Genomic DNA, 18507 nt, shown 5'->3' with positions numbered 1-18507 from the left:
TTTTAGAAAGAAATTTGGTGGGCATTCGTCCAAGTCTCTATCGTCCGGCGGCTCCGTGATCCTCCTAACCTCCACCGACAGACCCTCCTTGCCATGTTCTCCTGTTGCCGTTCGAAGTCCTAACTAATGTAGGGTTGGAGTACTAATTGTGTTAGATTTAGTGTTCAATGTTTGGTGCTTGGGTCTCAAGTTATGTCATGCTATATTTTATTAAATAGTTGTCGTACCTTTAAGTTCCCGAGGTTATTTTTGCATTCCGCATTGCATATCCTATTGAGGAATCGAATTTTTGAGGCAAAAGATTGGACGATGATTGTTGAATAATAATGCATGTTCTCGATATGTCTAGTGTAATTCTTGATGTTTCTTGATAGTCTTTTACATAATAGGAAGCACTGCGGCTTGCCGGCTTCGAAATTGAGAATCCATATTACGATTGGATGGTTTTGAGAGAGCCCGTGCTAGATCACCTCTTAAGAGGAATCTTTTGCATTCATGTTCAGTTAGAAATCCATTAACTTTCCCCCGTGATTCACCTCGAGGAGGTTTTTTATTTTTCTGCTTGATAAATTCTGTGATGACAATCTCAATACATTGCAGATTTGAACATAACGTAGGAAATTATCTAGCGATTCTTTGCCAATTCTTAAAATACGGGAGATTATTCTCTTGTCATATATTGATGTAGCTAGCAAGGATCATCTAGAGGGGGTGAATAGGTGATTTTAAACAATTTTAGATAATTTATGCGGAAATGAAAGAACACAGTTGAGTCTGAATAAAATTCAGATTCAAGCAGATTATATAGACAGTGCTCTTGATGTGCAGAATGTAAATAAAGAGATAAGGGATAGAAAATCTGCACGCAAGTTTATAGTGGTTTGGCTTATAGCAAGCCTATGTCCACTCTCCCACGCTTACAGCCTACCGGCTGGATTTCACTTTGTAATCAAGAGGAATTTACAGATTCTAAGTGATAGCACTCTCGTGTATGATAGGACTCTCTATCTCACACAGTCACTCTTACAAAGTAATCCTCAAGATCTTAATTTTTGACTCAGAAAGACAAGAGAAATGATTGGAGTATGCTCAGACTTTGGACTTGTTGATTCTTGAATATATTTTCTTTTCTGCTGCTCGTTGATCTCCTTAAATACTCTTCTACTTCCAAACTAGCCGTTGGACAGCTTCTAGAGGATTATCTTCCAATCTTCATCTTGGACAGATTTGTATAGAAAAGATTGAGTAGCCGTTGGATTACAGATTCTGAATCCCGCTGATTCTGGTCGCCCATACAATCAGAATCTTGGTTTCCATAAGTAGAGCTTTATCCATTGTAATGCATGCTTGTCGTAATCTTTGATTGTCAATCAATTTGAATGAGATTGAGACAATCAAAGCTTTTCTTCTGTGAAATCCATACCAGATCACTAGCTGTTGTTTTTCATTCTCGAGTTCCGCATCTCAAGAATTTCGTCACCGTCCGCTTCGAAAAGTTTCAGCCTTCGTATCCGTTCGAATAATTTCAACGTCTGAGTCTCAAAATTTAGATTATGTGGGTCTTCAATAAGATATGAACCAGTTTGTAAAGTCTGAAAAACGTCCTTCTAAGCTTCCAGAATATATATACATACCTGGAATAAAATAGTTCAGAATAAGTATCAGATTTACAAAAACATGGAAGGTTTTGTCAACTTCAAAATCAATAGGAGTTTTCCTCAACAATCTCCCCCTTTTTTATGGTGACAAAACTTCCTTTGCAGATTGAATTAATTTGAAATAAATAAGTATATTAAGCACATGAAACACAGATTGAAATTGAAACAGCAAACTCTATTGAGATCTGTGTCTTTTTCTTCCTCTGTATATAACCTACATATGATCTGCATATTTAATGTTAGTATGGCAAATCTGCATATAATTTCTCCCCCTTTTTGTCAACAGCAAAAATAATAGAAGAGAGAATAAAACATTGATATAAATTAACCAAGCAGTCTAACATGAAGAATTGTTAAAAATATTGCAGACCAACTAAAAAAGAGACTATTGAAAAGCAGGCTATTTTTTGGAAGGGGTTCAAATTAGTTGAAAATTTTCCAGAATGGAAACAGCTTCCTCGATCTTCGAAGTGCATTCTCCCACAGCTTTGTCCATGTTGGTTGAACACAAAGCAATAGCCTCTTCAAGTTTTGCTTTATCTTTGGCTGCCTGAAGATGTTGAGATTTGTTGTTTTCCTCAACAATTTTGCAAAGATTCTTCGCATCTTGTTCAATTGCAGCTTGCTTATCCTTGATCTCGAGCAGAAGAGAGAGAATGGTCTCATTATCTGAGGGCTGTTGCTGGATATTTTCTTGTTCAGACTGATTGAACCCTGTTGCTATTGTTGCTTCTGGAATTTCCCCCTGAACAGGTGCATGATCTTCAGAAACATGTTCTTCATGAATTGGTTCTGAAACCTTTGGAATTGGTTTAGAAATATATTCTGGACCATCAGTATGGCCTATTTCAAGGTGTTCTGCTTCTGCTTCATCACTTTCATCATGCAGAAGAATTTTTCGTTTCTTTCTGTGCACCTTTAGTGGGGTTGAAGATTCAGCCTGCTTGCTTGCTGATCCTGCTCTTTTTCTCTGCCCTTTCTCAATTGACTTCCCAACAAATTGAGCTTCAGAAGATTGAGCATCCTTTCCTTTTAATCTTTCCCTTAAATCATCAAATTGCTTCATTTTTTAAAGCATTTTTTCTCCAACATACATACAAGGAACAAGATTTTTCCTCAACTCATCAGGAATGGATATCTTGAGGAACATGAAGATTCGTGAGATAAGAGCACCATATGGAAGTTGCCCCTTGTCCTTCTGTAATGTTCTATACATATGGAAAATGATGATATGGGGAATAGAAAAGGATTGACCTTTCAGAATTGCCCAGATAAGCTTAATTTCTGACTTGGATAAGTCAGTCTTGGATGCTGCTTTGGGCTTCAGACAGTTGATAATGATCTTGTGTAAAATCACAGATCTTCTGGACAAATCTGAATAGGAAAGATGCCTTTTAGAGCCTTGAGCAAAGTTTGCATTCTCTGAGGCCACCCTGGAAGCATCTTCGATGCTCACTTCCAGTGGAGTAAATGTGGAATGTTTTGCTCCAATAATCAATGCCAACTCCTTAGCTTTTAAATCAAACTTTTTATCACCAACAGTGAATTGAATCCAGTTGGGTGATAAAATGGAAAGATTAGAGTAAAAGTATACAGTCAGTTCAGCATAGACACTTGCAGACTGCAAACAAAATTCATAAATGCCCAATTTTGCAAACAAATGCTTTACTGAAATATCAGCCTATTCAAGGTAATCAAAGTCTACGGTCCGATGGTTCATGACTCCTCTAGCAAGCAACAACTTATAGAACATATTGTGCTCATTGCTTCTAAATAAGCCTCCAGTTTCTGGCATACCAGATGCAATCCCAACTTTCATTTGAAAAATATCAAAGAATTTACCATTATCATCAGGAATAACAAACTTGGTTGCACTGGTGGTTTTAGGGCTGATTTGAGCAATTCTTTGTCAGAGGGTGTTGATAATTCTCCAACTTTTTCTTTGCCCTTTTTGGAAGAGGACTCTTTTAGTGTAGAGCTGGCCGGAACATTATCAGTTTGAGGACAAACCTTAGAGTAGTTTTCCGTAAGATGTTCTTCAAAGAGGAACCCATTGTCTTTTAGACAGTCACGCAGAATCGATGCAGAGGCATTGCTTCTCTTCAACCTCTGATAAGCTTTTCATACAAGCTTGATGCTTTTAAAACGAAAATCTGTTTTACCCGTTGTTTTGGGTGGCGACGATCGAGGAGGTGGGGTTGCCTCTAAAGGTTCTTGATGCTGGTCAAATTCTGAGTCTGAAATTTCCATATACTCTGCCGGTGCTGTAGACTTGGAGTCTTGGTTGAGAATACGTGAAGATCTTCTCTTGAAAGGCATTTTGATCATATTTGGAGAGGAAAGATTGGATTTTTGGAGAAGGAAGAGAAGAAGTCGACTCTGAGTATCGAGAGGGTTTGGAGAAAAAAGTTCGTACGATAGGGTTTTGAAAAAGAGAAAGACAAGTTTATAAAGAGGAGGAAAGGTTTTGGAAGGAAAAACTTATTTTTAGAAAATATAAAAAGAGATCCCAAATATGTAGGTAGGAAATATACTTTTTGAGGCACAAACACTCATGATAATATCATAACAGTATATTAAGCACAGTTAGTCAGATAAATTAGAACACGTACCTGATTTGCTTCCTAAAGTAACGATTATGAAAATATTCTGCCAAAAATGCCAAAAAATATACCCGCCAAAATTTGAGTAAAGGACGTACCTTTCTTTGTGAGTTTGAAAAATATTCAGACTGAGAACATTTGTGTCTAAAAAATTCTTGTCTATCAAACACTTCAAGAAAATGGATAAGTGATGCACAGTCTGTTTTTTATGAACTCAAATGAAGATTTATCAAGAGGTTTTGTGAATATATCAGCTAATTGATTCTTAGAATCAATGAATTGAATATTCACATCACCATTTTGAACATGATCTCGAATAAAATGATTTGAATATGATCTCGAATAAAATGATGCTTTATTTCAATATGTTTAGCTCGAGAATGAAGAATGGGGTTCTTTGTCAAATTAATTGCACTTGTGTTGTCATATTTGATTGCAACACTTGATTCTTCAATAGCAAAGTCTTGTAACTGTTGCTTCATCCACAGAATCTGTGCACAGCAACTTCCCAAAGCTACATATTCTGCTTCTGCTGTGGAGAGTGCAACTGTATTTTGCTTCTTTGAGTACCATGATACTAGCATATTCCCAAGCAATTGACATGTACCTGTAGTACTTTTCCTGTCCACTTTACATCCAGCTAAATCAGCATCTGAATAAACAGTAAGAGTAAAATCTGAATCTTTAAAATACCAAAGACCCAACATTGGATAAGTTCCAATGTATTTGATTATCCTCTTTACTGCAGAAAAATGAGATTCCCTTGGGTTTGATTGAAATCTTGCACACATACAGACACTAAAAAGTATGTCAGGTCTAGATGCAGTAAGATATAATAAAGATCCTATCATGCTTCTATATACCTTCTGATCAACCTTTTTACCATTTTCATCTTTGTCTAGCTTGGATGATTGAGACATGGGAATGTTTGTTTTCTTGCAATTTTACAATCCAAACTTCTTGACAATCTCCTTTGCATACTTCTCTTGGCAAATGAATGTACCCCCTTTGGTTTGTTTCACTTGTAGCCCAAGAAAGAATGTTAATTCTCCCATCATACTCATCTCGAACTCGTTCTGCATATTCTTAGAGAATTCCTTGCAAAGCAATTCGTTAGAGGATCTAAAGATTATATCATCAACATAAATTTGAATTAGTAGAAAATCCTTACCCTTTTTCTTAATGAATAAAGTTGTATCAACCTTACCTTTGATGAAATCATTTTGCAGAAGGAAGTTACTTAACCTTTCGTACCAAGCACGGGGTGCTTGTTTCAGACCATAAATGGCCTTTTTGAGTTTGTAGACATAATCAGTCTTCCCTGGTTCTTCGAAACTAGGTGGTTGTTCCACATATACTTCTTCTTTGATATATCCATTCAGGAAGGCACTTTTCACGTCCATCTGAAACAATTTAAAGTTATGGAAACAAGCATAAGCTAATAGTAGCCTAATGGATTCTAATCTGGCAACTGGTGCATATGTTTCATCATAATCTATGCCTTCTTCTTGAGAATAGCCTTTTGCTACCAGTCTTGCTTTGTTTCTTGTGACTTTCCCTTTGTCATCCAGTTTGTTCCTGAATACCCATTTTGTTCTAATTACTGGATGATTTTTGGGTCTTGGCACAAGCTTCCATACTTGATTAACTCTGAACTGCTGAAGTTCTTCCTGTATAGCTTCGATCCAGCTTTCATCTAATAATGCTTCACCAACCTCTTTTGGTTCTATTTCTGATATCAATGCCAAGTTGCTGATGTTCTCCTTGTGCTTAGATCTAGTCTTGATACCATCTTTAATTTCTCCAATGATGAGGTTCTTCGGATGAGTGGATTTATGTTTCTAGTTCTTGTCAAATTTTTCCTTCTGAATATTGTCAGACTCTAAAGATTCTGATTGAGTCTGGATAGTATCTTCTTTTCCTTTTTCTACGGATTCGACGATCTTCAGAGATTTTGATTGTTCAGCTTCTGATAACACTTGAATGTTGGAAGATAGTTCAGATTCATCTTTGTGAGTCTGAATATTTTCATCAAACCTTACATTCATTGTTTCTTCCACAGTCTGAGAATTCTTGTTGAAGACTCTGTAAGCTTTACTTGTAGTAGAATATCCAAGGAAGAATCCTTCATCTGCTTTCTCATCAAATTTTGAAAAGCTCATAAGGGGTTTTCTCAAGAATGGGTCTGAGAAAAGCTCTGTTGATGATATAACATGCTGTAAAAACTGCATCTACCCAGAATTGAAAAGGAATCTTGCTTTCAATCAATAGAGTTCTTGCCATTTCTTGCAAAGAACGATTTTTCCTTTGATATTTCCTCGAAAGGAAACTTTTCCACCATTCAGACTTTGAAGTTCAACGAATATGCTTGGATCTCCTGTCATGTATCTAGAGCATCCACTATCTAGGTACCACTTTCTTTTTCTCTTTGTGGTAACCTGCAAAAATCACAACATCTCAAGTTTTCTTTGGTACCCAAATTTGTTTGGGTCCTTGAGCATTAGTATAGACTGTCTTAACAAAATCTCTTCGAATAGGTCTCCAGACCTTAGGACATTCATTCTCAAAATGTTGTGGATCTCCACATTTTGAGCACCTAAGTGCATTTCGGTCAACAGGTTTAACAAAATTCTTTTTGAAATGGTTTTTATAAATTTGTCGAGGAGGTTTTTGTCTTAATCTATCCTTGATCTTTGGAAAATCAATCAAGCTGTCACTTTCCTTCACAAATCCGAGACCAGATTTGTTATAGTAAGGAATTTGGATATAAAGGATATGCTTCAAGATTTCTGAACCTTTTGAAAACTTGGAAGTAATTTCCGAAACTTCCTTTTTCAAAACAGCATTTTCTTTGGAAAGAAAATCTCGACTTTCCTTGACTTGATGAAATTCTTTTTGAAGGAAATCGATTTTTTCTTTTTGTGAAACATCCTGTTGCCTCAGTAATGAATTTTCCTTTTTCAGAGAAGAGATTCTTTTAAGAGCAGCCTTAAATTCAAAGCATAATTCATCAATATAATTCGATACTTCAATAGGCATTTCAGAATGCTTTACCTCAATTTCCACTTTAGGATCAGAATCTGAATCTGACTTTGCCATTAGACAGAAATTTGAGATATCTTCATCACTGTCTTCGCACTCTGTATCACTCCAGGTTTCTGCTTTCAAGGCCTTCTTTGCTTTATCAAATTTGATCTTCTTTTTCAGAAGTGGACAATTTGGCTTGATATGTCTACATTTCCTACAGTGAAAGCATATTATATCTTTTGATCTTTCTGATTCATCAAAGGACTTCTTCTTCTCAAAAGGCTTCTTCCCTTTGAGGTTTCTTCCCTTGATCTTCATCTTCTTGTACTTCTTTATGAAGAGAGCTAGTTCTTCATCGTCAACATCTTCATCTTCAGAATTTGCATAAGAATCAATGTTAGTTTTTAATGCAATTGACTTATTACCTCTGGATTCATTCTCCTCATTCCATTTCTCAGTCTCATATGATTGAAGAGTTCCAATTAACTCATTCACTGATAGAGGTTTGATCATTTGTGTCTCTCGAAGAGATGTTTTGATGTTATCCCACTGATTTGTCAGTCCTCTCAGTCATTTGTTAACTTTCATAGCATCTGAGACTGGTTGTCCTTGATATGCAAGACCGTTTACTATGTCAGCAAACCTGTCATACATATCAGCAACTGATTCTCCGGTCTTCATTTTGAAGGATTCATATTGACCAAGCAGAAGATTGATTTGAGTTTCCTTGGCTCGATTTGTTCCTTCATAAGTAGTGTGGAGAGTATCCCAGATTTCCTTAGCTGATTCACAAGAAGCAATTTTTTTTATATTCAATAGGAGATAAAGCACAATAGAGAGAATAAATTGCTTTGGAATCTAAAGTTTCTCTTTTGGATATCTCAGATTGAGACAAATGAGGATCTGCAGCTTTGCTTCCGTCTGCCTTTTCTTTTGAATTAGAGGATTTTGGATTGACTCCTCTGATGATGACATCCCATTGCATGTGATCAATCAACTTTATGAATGCCTTCATCTTATTTTTCCAGATACTATATTCCTTGCCATCGAAATATGGTGGTCTGTTGTTGCTCCGTCCTTCAATGAGCCCTGGAGCACCAAAGCTAGCCATGTAGATCGTTAGCTCAGAAGTAAAACACTTCAAAAAATGAGCAACCTGCTTTGATACCAATTGATGTAGCTAGCAAGGATCACCTAGATGGGGGTGAATAGGTGATTTTAAACAATTTTAGATAATTTATGCAGAAATGAAAGAACACAGTTGAGTCTGAATAAAATTCAGATTCAAGCAGATTATATAGATAGTGCTCTTGATGTGCAGAATGTAAATAAAGAGATAAGGGATAGAAAATCTGCATACAAGTTTATAGTGGTTCGGCTTATAGCAAGCCTACGTCCACTCTCCCACGCTTACAGCCTACCGGTTGGATTTCACTATGTAATCAAGAGGAATGATTCTGAGTGATAGCAATCTCGTGTATGATAGGACTATCTATCTCACACAACCGCTCTTACAAAGTAATCCTCAAGATCTTAATTTTTGGCTCAGAAAGATAAGAGAAATGATTGGAGTATGCTTAGACTTTGGACTTCTTGATTCTTGAATCTATTTTCTTTTCTGCTGCTCATTGATCTCCTTAAATACTCATCTACTTCCAAACTAGCCGTTGGACAGCTTCCAGAGGATTATCTTCCAATCTTCATCTTGGACAGATTTGTATAGAAAGGATTGAGTAGCCGTTGGATTACAGATTCTGAATCCCGCTGATTCTGGTCGCCCATACAATCAGAATCTTGGTTTTCATAAGTAGAGCTTTATTCATTGTAATGTATGCTTGTCGTAATCTTTGATTGTCAATCAATTTGATTGAGATTGAGATAATCAAAGCTTTCCTTCTGTGAAATCCATAACAGATCACTAGCTGTTGTTTTTCATTCTGAGTTCTGCATCTGAAGAATTTCTGCGTCTGCGTCTGCTTCTGAAAAGTTTCAGCTTCTGAAAAATTTCTCCGTCTGCGTCTGAATAATTTCAGCATTTGAATCTCAGAATTTAGATTATGTGGGTCTTCAATAAGATATGAACCAGTTTGTAAAGTCTGAAAAACTTCCTTCTAAGCTTCCAGAATATATATACATACCTGGAATAAAATAGTTCAGAATAAGTATCAGATTTACAAAAACATGGAAGGTTTTGTCAACTTCAAAATCAATAGGAGTTTTCCTCAACATATATAACATTTATTTCTTCATAAACTAGAAAGGAGGCCCGCGCGATGCTGGATTATTACGTTTTATACGATATTTTGTTTTTAGCAATCACGAACTTCACAAACTTGTTCCTTACCAAAAAAAAAACTTCACAAACTTGTTCGAGGAGCTAGGTCTTGAGGTCCTGAACGAGAAAGCATTGAAAGAACACATACTTCGTTTGGAAAAGAGAGAAAGGAAGTTACTTACAAAGGAGAAAATGAATGCCCTAGCAATTGTTCGACTCCTAGCCGCATCCGATTACAAATTCCAAAAGGGGAAAACAAGGGCGATGAGCTTCGGAGGTGGAGGCACTCGCCCCGGCTTCACCGATTCCCTCTACAAAAGCCATGTGTTGAAGGACGACAACGGGCTACCGGTCGGCGAGCAGATAGGCCCGGAGGTTCTTCGGTCTGCACAGAGCAAAAGGTGCCTCGGCAAGCTCGATGAGATGGTTGTGGATTTAGGTTGCCAACGCGGTGACTTTGAAGAGGCTCCGCGTGAACATGAGATGCAGTGCAGGCGAGAAGAAGCGAGAGAATGGGTGGAAGCGCTGTGGTCGAGGATTAGAGGATGGATGTCATAGGTCATTCCTATTGGGTACGTATATATATACACGTATGCATGTATTTTATGTATGTATGTATTTACGAATCTATCAATATGAATCTGAACCCCTGTGCACTTGGATGGGAATGACCTATCCTGAATCACAGAGTTAGGGGAAGGAAGGAATCAAATTATATGCCTAACTCTAGCGTCGCCAGGCATGAAAGACAGGTGGCGGATATTGTGGCCGCAAGGGTTTTGAGTGAATCTTCCGATCAGGTATCTCCGAATTCCGTAAGAATTCTTCGTGTTCTGCCATAGTTTATGACCTAGACCGAAACTGAAAGAACTTAAGGGAATAAGGACACTACAAGTGACATTCACTTGGTGCCATAACTTCAAAAAGAAACGTGCCATTACTTTCAATTGATTATTTGAGTGCTATTAAGTGTCGGAAATCAAATATGGCATGGCACTTGGATGAACTTTTTAAAAAAATTATGACATTCTTATGGTACTCAAGTAATTGGAAAAAACAGTTATGACCCTCAATTTGAGTGCTATGGCACTTACGTGAGTGCCATACGGAAATTATGGCACTTGTGATGTCCTTTTCCCTTGTGCTTTCGTATAGCTTGTATTGGCCACATCTTGTCATTATCATTTGTATTACTGGATAGCAGGGTAAGAAAAGAAGAGAATACCAAGTGTTCTTGACCTTTGGTGGCCCCGATGCTCGATACAATCTTGCTGGTTCCCTATGCATCAGTCTTTTGGCCGAAGGAATCAAAGTTCTTACTAATGATGACCTCATCGGTAAAAATGGTCATCGGATTCGCAATGCCATCGACCAATGCAAGATATACATTCCGATTCTCTCCGAAACTTTGCCTACTCTCATTGGTGCCTCAAGGAGCTCGCTCACATGGTTGAATGCAAGAGAACAAAGGGGCAAAAGATATTGCCCATCTTCTATAAGGTGGAGCCATCGCACGTGCGAGACATATCACATTCGTTTGGAGAGCACACGCTTCGATATAAGGAGTTGGCCGAAGGTAGTTATGAGCGGTGCGAGCGAGCTATTAAGGAGCTTGGATCCTCCGAAGGATGGGTATCGGAGAAAATCGCTAATGGGTACTTACTTTCGTCATTCCCACCAAAAGATTTTATTACTGAAAAACTTCTCGTACTACTTAGAGCTTACTTCAAATTTATTTGGCAATTCGCAGGGTGCTTGTCAATCAGGTCGTCAAGGAAGTTGCGAGGTTATTGAACATCCACTGAATATTGACTCGATCTTGGGGTTAGTGAAGCAAGATGTATTTTCCTCGATGATCAAACGTGTCTTTATTTATTGTTTATCATTTGCATTAATTTTCTAAAGACCGGCAAGGAATTCTTTTGGAGTTAGGAAACAGGTTACACATCTTATCTTTGGGTAATTTATTCAATAAACATATCTTTTTTGGATTCTCTTTTTGGTCGAAGTTTTTGGATTCGAGTGTGACCCGATTGACGGATGTCTCATGTTCGGATTTGACAAGTCTGCGCTCAGCTTGTTGTGGCGTACGCAAGATGGTACAATGAAGATGGGAAAACAGTTGCAATTTGCATTAATATGGCTTGAGATATCCTAAGCAAGATGGCCTGAACTTTTCTTTTCTTAATAAAAAGCATCAATTTTTACTCGAGTCTAAAATTTGACCTCCGTGATATGAAATTTTCATATTGTTCGGGCCAGATTTGAGATTTAATTAAAAGTTGATGATTTTTTATAAGACAAAAAAAAAGTTTAGGCCAAAATTATTGCTCAAGATAAAGGTTGTTCTTCTTTTTTGAATTAACCCATGAAATTATCCATGGCCTAATTTGTTTTTTTGAATTAGCCCATGGAAAATAAGATGTGAGAATGTTATTTGAGATAGGGTGGATCATCTTGAATTGAAGATTTTTGGATGCTTTAATGAGGAGATGTGACCAGGATGTGTAGACTTGCCTTAGAAGGGATCGTAAAGTACTTAGAAAGGACACGAAAAGAGACTAAGGAGAACATATGTGATCGGCACATTTATGCAATGAAATTCATATAACCAATTCCATTTACTGTGATAAGATTTGGTTTGTTGTTATAAGTGTTTAAACTTAGAACCCGCTTAGATTCTAGTCAACAATCAACATAAAGCAAAGGAATTGTGGGAAGGATGATTTCAGTCTTACTTAGGATATTTTAAGAAATTGATACAAACATTTGTATCTTATTTTCTTACATCATATTCCATTGTCTCCCCACTTAAGAAGAGGAAATCCGATCCCACAAAATGATGCATAAGTATTATCGATAAAGTTGGAGGATGTTCTCCTTTCCTGGATTGAGAAACCATTAGAATATTTTCGACAAGTCAAAATTGTACATACAAATTAAAAGCACAAGTCCAGTTATCATGAGATTTGGTTTCAATGACATAATTTTTGAATTTGCTAAGCAAATTAAGGTGAACATCATCTTATGCAAATTAATTTCTCTCTTGAGAGTTGCTTTTATCGGTGTTGTTTTCATTTTAACACGAAAATTAAAAGCACGAGTCTAATTATGACTCGAATCTTTGGGGAAGAATAATGACACTTTCAATCTTTGAATAGTCAAGAAGACAAATTAAAAGATAAAGCAAAGGTTCAATATAGTCAAAAGTCTCCACGCGGAGGCCCTTGGGACGTCTGGTTATCTAAAACAATGTTGAGACTTGAATAAGAGAAAGCATTGAAAGAACACATACTTAGATCCAAAAGGAGGCGAGGGAAGTCACGAACGAAGAAGAAAATGAATAAGAGAAATGCATTGCGTGGCTTAGCAATTGTTCTTCCACTAGCCCCTCTCTCCGTGTACGCTTACAGATTCCTGCGAGAGAAAACAAGTGCGGATCGGAACTATGACGTGTTCTTGAGCTTCAGAGGCGAGGACACACCTGCACCGGCTTCATCGATTTCCTCTATAACGGCCTGGTAGCTGCCGGGGTCCACATGTTCAGGGACAACAACGCGCTCCCGGTCGGGGAGGAGATAGGCCCGGAGGAGCCCATCAGGTCTTGTAGGATCGCGATCCCCATCATCTCCGAGCAGTATGCGCAGAGCGAATGGTGCCTCAAGGATTGCCACACTAAGCATGGCAAATCAGTCTTCCCCGTGTTCTATAAGGTGGATCTTTTTGACGTAGGTCACCAACGCGGTAGCTTTGGAAAGGCTCTATGTGAACATAGGATGCGGTGCAGCCCAGAAGAACTGGCAAAATGGAGCGCAGCGCTGACTTCTGTAGCGAGGATTAGAGGATGGTTATCACAGATCATTGCTAATGGGTATGTATTTATATGTGACTCTACAAATCTGAATCCGAACCTCTTGTGCACTTGGATGGGAATGACCAACCAGGAATCGCAGAGGTTGGGGAAGGAAGGAATGGAACTGTGCGCCTAACTTTCGTTTTACACGTAAATATGTGGGCAGGCATGAAGGAGACCTGGTGAAAATGGTGGTCGCGAACGTTTCGAGTGAATTGAAGACGGCGTGAATCGGACGGCTCCCCATGTTTCCTATATTGATGTCTAATGACCACATAAGATCAGGTATCTTCCCATTCTATTTGAGTCAAGCACCTATCATTCGTGAGTATTCTCTGTGCTCATCATGTGAGAGCTTTGGCCTCCCTTCAATTTCCGCGATGAGAAGGCATGTAAGGTTCGCGTGGTTTATAAGCTAGATCGATTTCGCGGCTTTAAAAAGTTACCTTTGTCTTTTGGAATTTTCGTATGATTCGTACTGGCTGCATCTTATCATCATCATCATCTTTGGTTTGTCTTGCTGGATCGCAGTGTATCTTTACTTTTTGGAGAAGAAAAGAACAGAAAGTAAATGGCAAGTGTTCTTGGCCTTTCGTGGCTGCGACACTCGATACGGCTTTGGTGCTTACCTTTACATCAGCCTTGTGGCCGTAGGAATCAGAGTGTTTAGTGATCATGATCCGTCCCTTATAGGTACAGATGTTGCTCATGAGATTCTCAATGCCATTGATCACTACAAGATATCCATTCCGATTCTCTCTGAAAATGATGCTTCCTCTCGTTGGTGCCTCGATGAACTAGCTGAGATGGTTGAACGCAAGAGAACGAAAGGTCAAAAAAGTATTGCCTATCTTCTATAAAGTAAAGCCCTCGCACGTGCGAGACATATCATATTGTTTTAAAGCGGAAATGCTTCGACACAAGGAACTGTTCGACGGAATTACTTATGAGCGGTGGGAGCGAGCTCTCAAGGAGGTTGGGTCCTTCAAAGGATGGGAATCAGAGAAAATCGCCAATGGGTACATACTTTCCACCAAAACCTTAATTTGATCCTACGACTAGATACTTCTTATACTACTCAGAGCTTACTTCAATTTTATTTGGCAATTGGAAGGCATGAAGGGATACTTGTAAAACGGGTCGTCAAGGAGGTTTCGAGGATTTTGAAGAATCCCCAAACACATGATCCAACCATCCCCGTCCACTGAATATTGATTGATTCCTGGAGTTGGTAATTACTCATATTTGGCATATGTGATTCCTGTTTTATAAGAGGATTTCCTTGATGATCAAACGTGTCATCATTTGTGTCGCGCCCCGAACCCTCGAGCGCGCGAACATCCTTCCTTGATCGTGGAATTACGACATCCCAGGACGCAACGCCGACCCATCCATTTTCACTTGAGATCATGCATATGCGGAAACGTTTATCTCCAGACAACAACATGGATACACAGGAAAACATACAACATATATATACACATCATCAACAGTACATCGGGGATTAATATATTATCAGTTTGCCACGCCGACCTTCCCGATTACAACAACAACGGATAGGAGGTTAACCTAGCTCCTCTATTCTACGAGGACAACCTCAATAGGTATTTCCCCCTCGACACAACCGTATCACAAGGAACGCAACGCATACTCATACCTGAGCACCTGAAAAGATGGTTAACAACAACGAATAAGAAAAATCTCAGTAAATTAACGACCTAAGCCTCGACTAGGAGGTCAACTCAAACACCTACAACGATACGTCGATGGCCGGCAACTCAACATAGTGCATACAAGTATGCCACAGCACAATCACAAGCAACCTTGCCTTGCCTTGGCACATGCACACACCATGCACGTTATGAATCACCGTATGCCATAATAATGCAATAAGCATATAACGCAATCAGAATACGCAACAACCTTTCCATGCACAATGCATCCACACGTGTCCCGATTATAAGGTGAAACCGCTTTGGCCCGTCCTATACCGTGCCTCACAATTTCATCCCATAATCAAGAGCAATGCCACCACAATCTTTCACGCGTATTCCGGTTACTACGGCCACACTTGGGGCACGGCACAACCCGCGATATTCGCATCAGATTGGCAGTCTTCCAGCATAACCAGGCATCGCCCCACCCCATTGGGCACGACATCGTCTCACCCGACCACAATGACGGCATGTCCCATAAATGGGTTCATTCCGAATCCGATTCGCGAATGATTACGTCTCCCCTCCTACCAGCGACGGCTTCCAATTACCAAATTGAAGACACCCGTTAGGGCCACGGCCAAACCCTAGGTTGGCGGTCATCCGGTATAACCGGGCACAAAAGAAACCTTTAGGTGATCATGCACACATAGCAACACTCAGGTTCCATCATTATATTTATCAATAGCCAATGCAAACATGATCCGTGCTAATACGCTGAAATATTGCAACTTCCACACGTAAAAATGCACCAAATTAATCACACGTGATCATGCACATATTATTAAACCACCAAACTTGGCATACTTCCATATTCAATCATCCAAAACATATTCATCTCATAAAACTCAGCAAATAAACCCGACACCTCAGGGTTTATTAATTAAATGCCCACAATTCTATACTTAACAATAATCAATCAATTCAATTAGTTATACAAGCCAATTTACAAGGCAATTTCCAACTTAGGCATCACAATTCAAGCCTAAAATAATCACAATTTATTTTCGAAAATTCCACAAAATATTAATATTTTAATTCCGAAATTAATTTAATTAATTATAAAATATTAATTATAAAAATAATCCAAAAGCTTATCGTCAAAGCCCCGATAGCTTATAACATTTTCCGATAGCTCATCACACAAAACAATGATAACTTATCACCTAAATGATAACCTATCACAACTACTTATCACTTAATGTGATAACCTAACAACTAATCCATACTTAATTAGTACTAACCATACTTATCTTAAACTAATTACATCCTAATCAAGTTTAGCCTACCAAGCAAGGGATTAGGGCGAAAACTCACCCGATTGAAATTCTGAAGACACCGGCACATCGACGGCGGCGAGGGCTACGTGTCGCACGGTCCGGAATCGACACGGAAAGACGTTAGATGTTTGGAATAGGGCTGAACAGCAACCCACAGAACCGGTTTTGGCTGGTTCGGCTTCGGTGAGGCGATTCAGCGGTGGAAAATGGCACGAACGGGTGGTGTACGGCGGTCCGGCGGCAAGGGGGTGGCTTGGGGATGGAGACGGGGGTGAACGCCGGCCAAAAACAAGGAAAAAGGAAGAGAAAAGAGAGAGAAAATGGGGCTGCCAAGGGGGAAAACGAATTTGAGAGAGAGAGGGAGGGAGAAAGACAATAGAGAAAGAGAGGGAGAGAGAAATGAAAGACAAGAGAGATATTTCTCTTCTTCAATGCATGCCCACAAAGTCTTCATTCATCATGCCATTACCCCTAAAGTCTTCTTCATCATGGCAATGCCCCAAAGTGTCCTCCCATCAATGCCTTTGTCTCTTGATCATAAATGTAAAGAAGGGTATTTTGGTAATTTCACAAGGTATAAAATACTATACACGTATACGGACTAGAATTTTGTACGGGCTTGTATATATCAAGTTTGGGCTCAAACGGATAAAGAACGAGCTTGAAAATGCTAATGAGCTCAAACTTGGGCTTGAATAGGGAGAATGGGCTTAAGGATAGGCTCAAAAGGGCAAAACTGTAATTTCCCAACCATTGGGCCCTTGTGGCCGAAATTCATATCCAAGAGGCCCATTGGGCCTTTGAAATTTCGTGGGCCCCCATTCTAGGCCCAATAATTTCTTTGTCCAACGTTTCGGGGCCCAAAACTATTCCCGGGGTTTACCCGACTAACCCGGAACGGAAAGTCTCTTAACAGTCCTTAATCGAAAACCTATAATCGGATCAAGGCTTGTGGCTAAACTTCAATGGGAAGTACCCCTAATACGGTCTATTTGAGTTAGGCGGGCTCTTGGGGTGTCGCTAATGTGACTTATAGTTGATTCGTCAATCAATCTATATTCGAGTCTCGTCAATCCATGGATCATTCTCGGTTGTCATGTAATCGTGCGGAATTGACTTATTTACCTGGGGCACGTGGTCTTGTGAAATTAGCTTAGGATCGTTCGGGTTTAGTATAATGATCGTGCGGAATCACTCGCAATCCGACTATATATACTTCCGTCGAATTGATTCCTAACCTTTCACTGATTGACCCGTGATGTCATAAGGTCGTCCCGCATCGATCCTTCTGGTCGAACTATTTTCCATGGTCGAGTACTCTAGTCGAGCGCATTTCCCAACCCTCAATTGCCCTTCCTAATCGAATAGTTGACCTATGTATGATTCGTGAATCGACTCATGGTCTAACCCTGCTATTAGTGCATTAACAGTCTAAGCCACTTCTCTTGCCGAAATAGGGTCCGTATCGAGGATGTCACAATTTGCATTAATATTCTGAAGGCGGGTGACAAATTCTTTTGGAGCTAAGAAACATGTCATGAGAGTCATGTTATGTGATCTGTTTAATAAACATGTCGTCGGTGGATTCAGATGTGACATGAATAACGGATGTCTCATGTTCGGATTTGTCGCGTCTGATCTGTTACAAATAAGGAGAGGATATAAAAAGAAGCGTGAATGAGAGCAGGGAAACCAAGGGAACGAAAGGAGGAGAGAAAAAAGTCCAAACAATAGAAAGTACAGTCATCTTAATTAGTTGTCTGAAGGTGCCATGAAGGAGTTGCTATTGAAATGAAGTAAAATGCAATCTTCCTATAGATTGCCTTCAAATTAAGTCTAGTACATCTTCCTTACTAAAACTAATCGAAAACAAAATGAGCAAATGAAAATGGGAGTGCATTAACATACCTTGAAATATATTACGATGGACTCCATCACTGGAAGAGAATATCTCACTTCCTAGCTTTTTCATCTTTCTTGAAAACTAAGATCTGATCGTGCACGCATGGAAAAACTAAGCCATGCCAACGTTGTTGAGAGGGGGGTTTTCATAGGAAGAGAAAAGGCATTCCACTTAAAATGCCCAAGCAATTATG

At 39.1% G+C, this 18507-nt stretch overlaps 2 pseudogenes; both read left to right on the top strand.

Annotated features, from left to right (window-relative positions):
* The first annotated feature begins 9827 nt into the window (after nt 1-9827).
* Nucleotides 9828-11368, top strand: LOC115693986 (disease resistance protein RPV1-like; annotated as a pseudogene).
* Nucleotides 11369-12863: 1495 nt separating this feature from the next.
* LOC115693985 (uncharacterized) lies at nt 12864-14651 on the top strand (annotated as a pseudogene).
* The last annotated feature ends 3856 nt before the right edge of the window (nt 14652-18507 follow it).

Source organism: Syzygium oleosum, unplaced genomic scaffold, assembly GCF_021117445.2.
Source record: "Syzygium oleosum isolate NSW1041296 unplaced genomic scaffold, Sole_v2.1 Sole_v2.29, whole genome shotgun sequence".
NCBI lineage: Eukaryota > Viridiplantae > Streptophyta > Magnoliopsida > Myrtales > Myrtaceae > Syzygium > Syzygium oleosum.
This window is presented reverse-complemented; position numbering and strand designations above follow the sequence as displayed.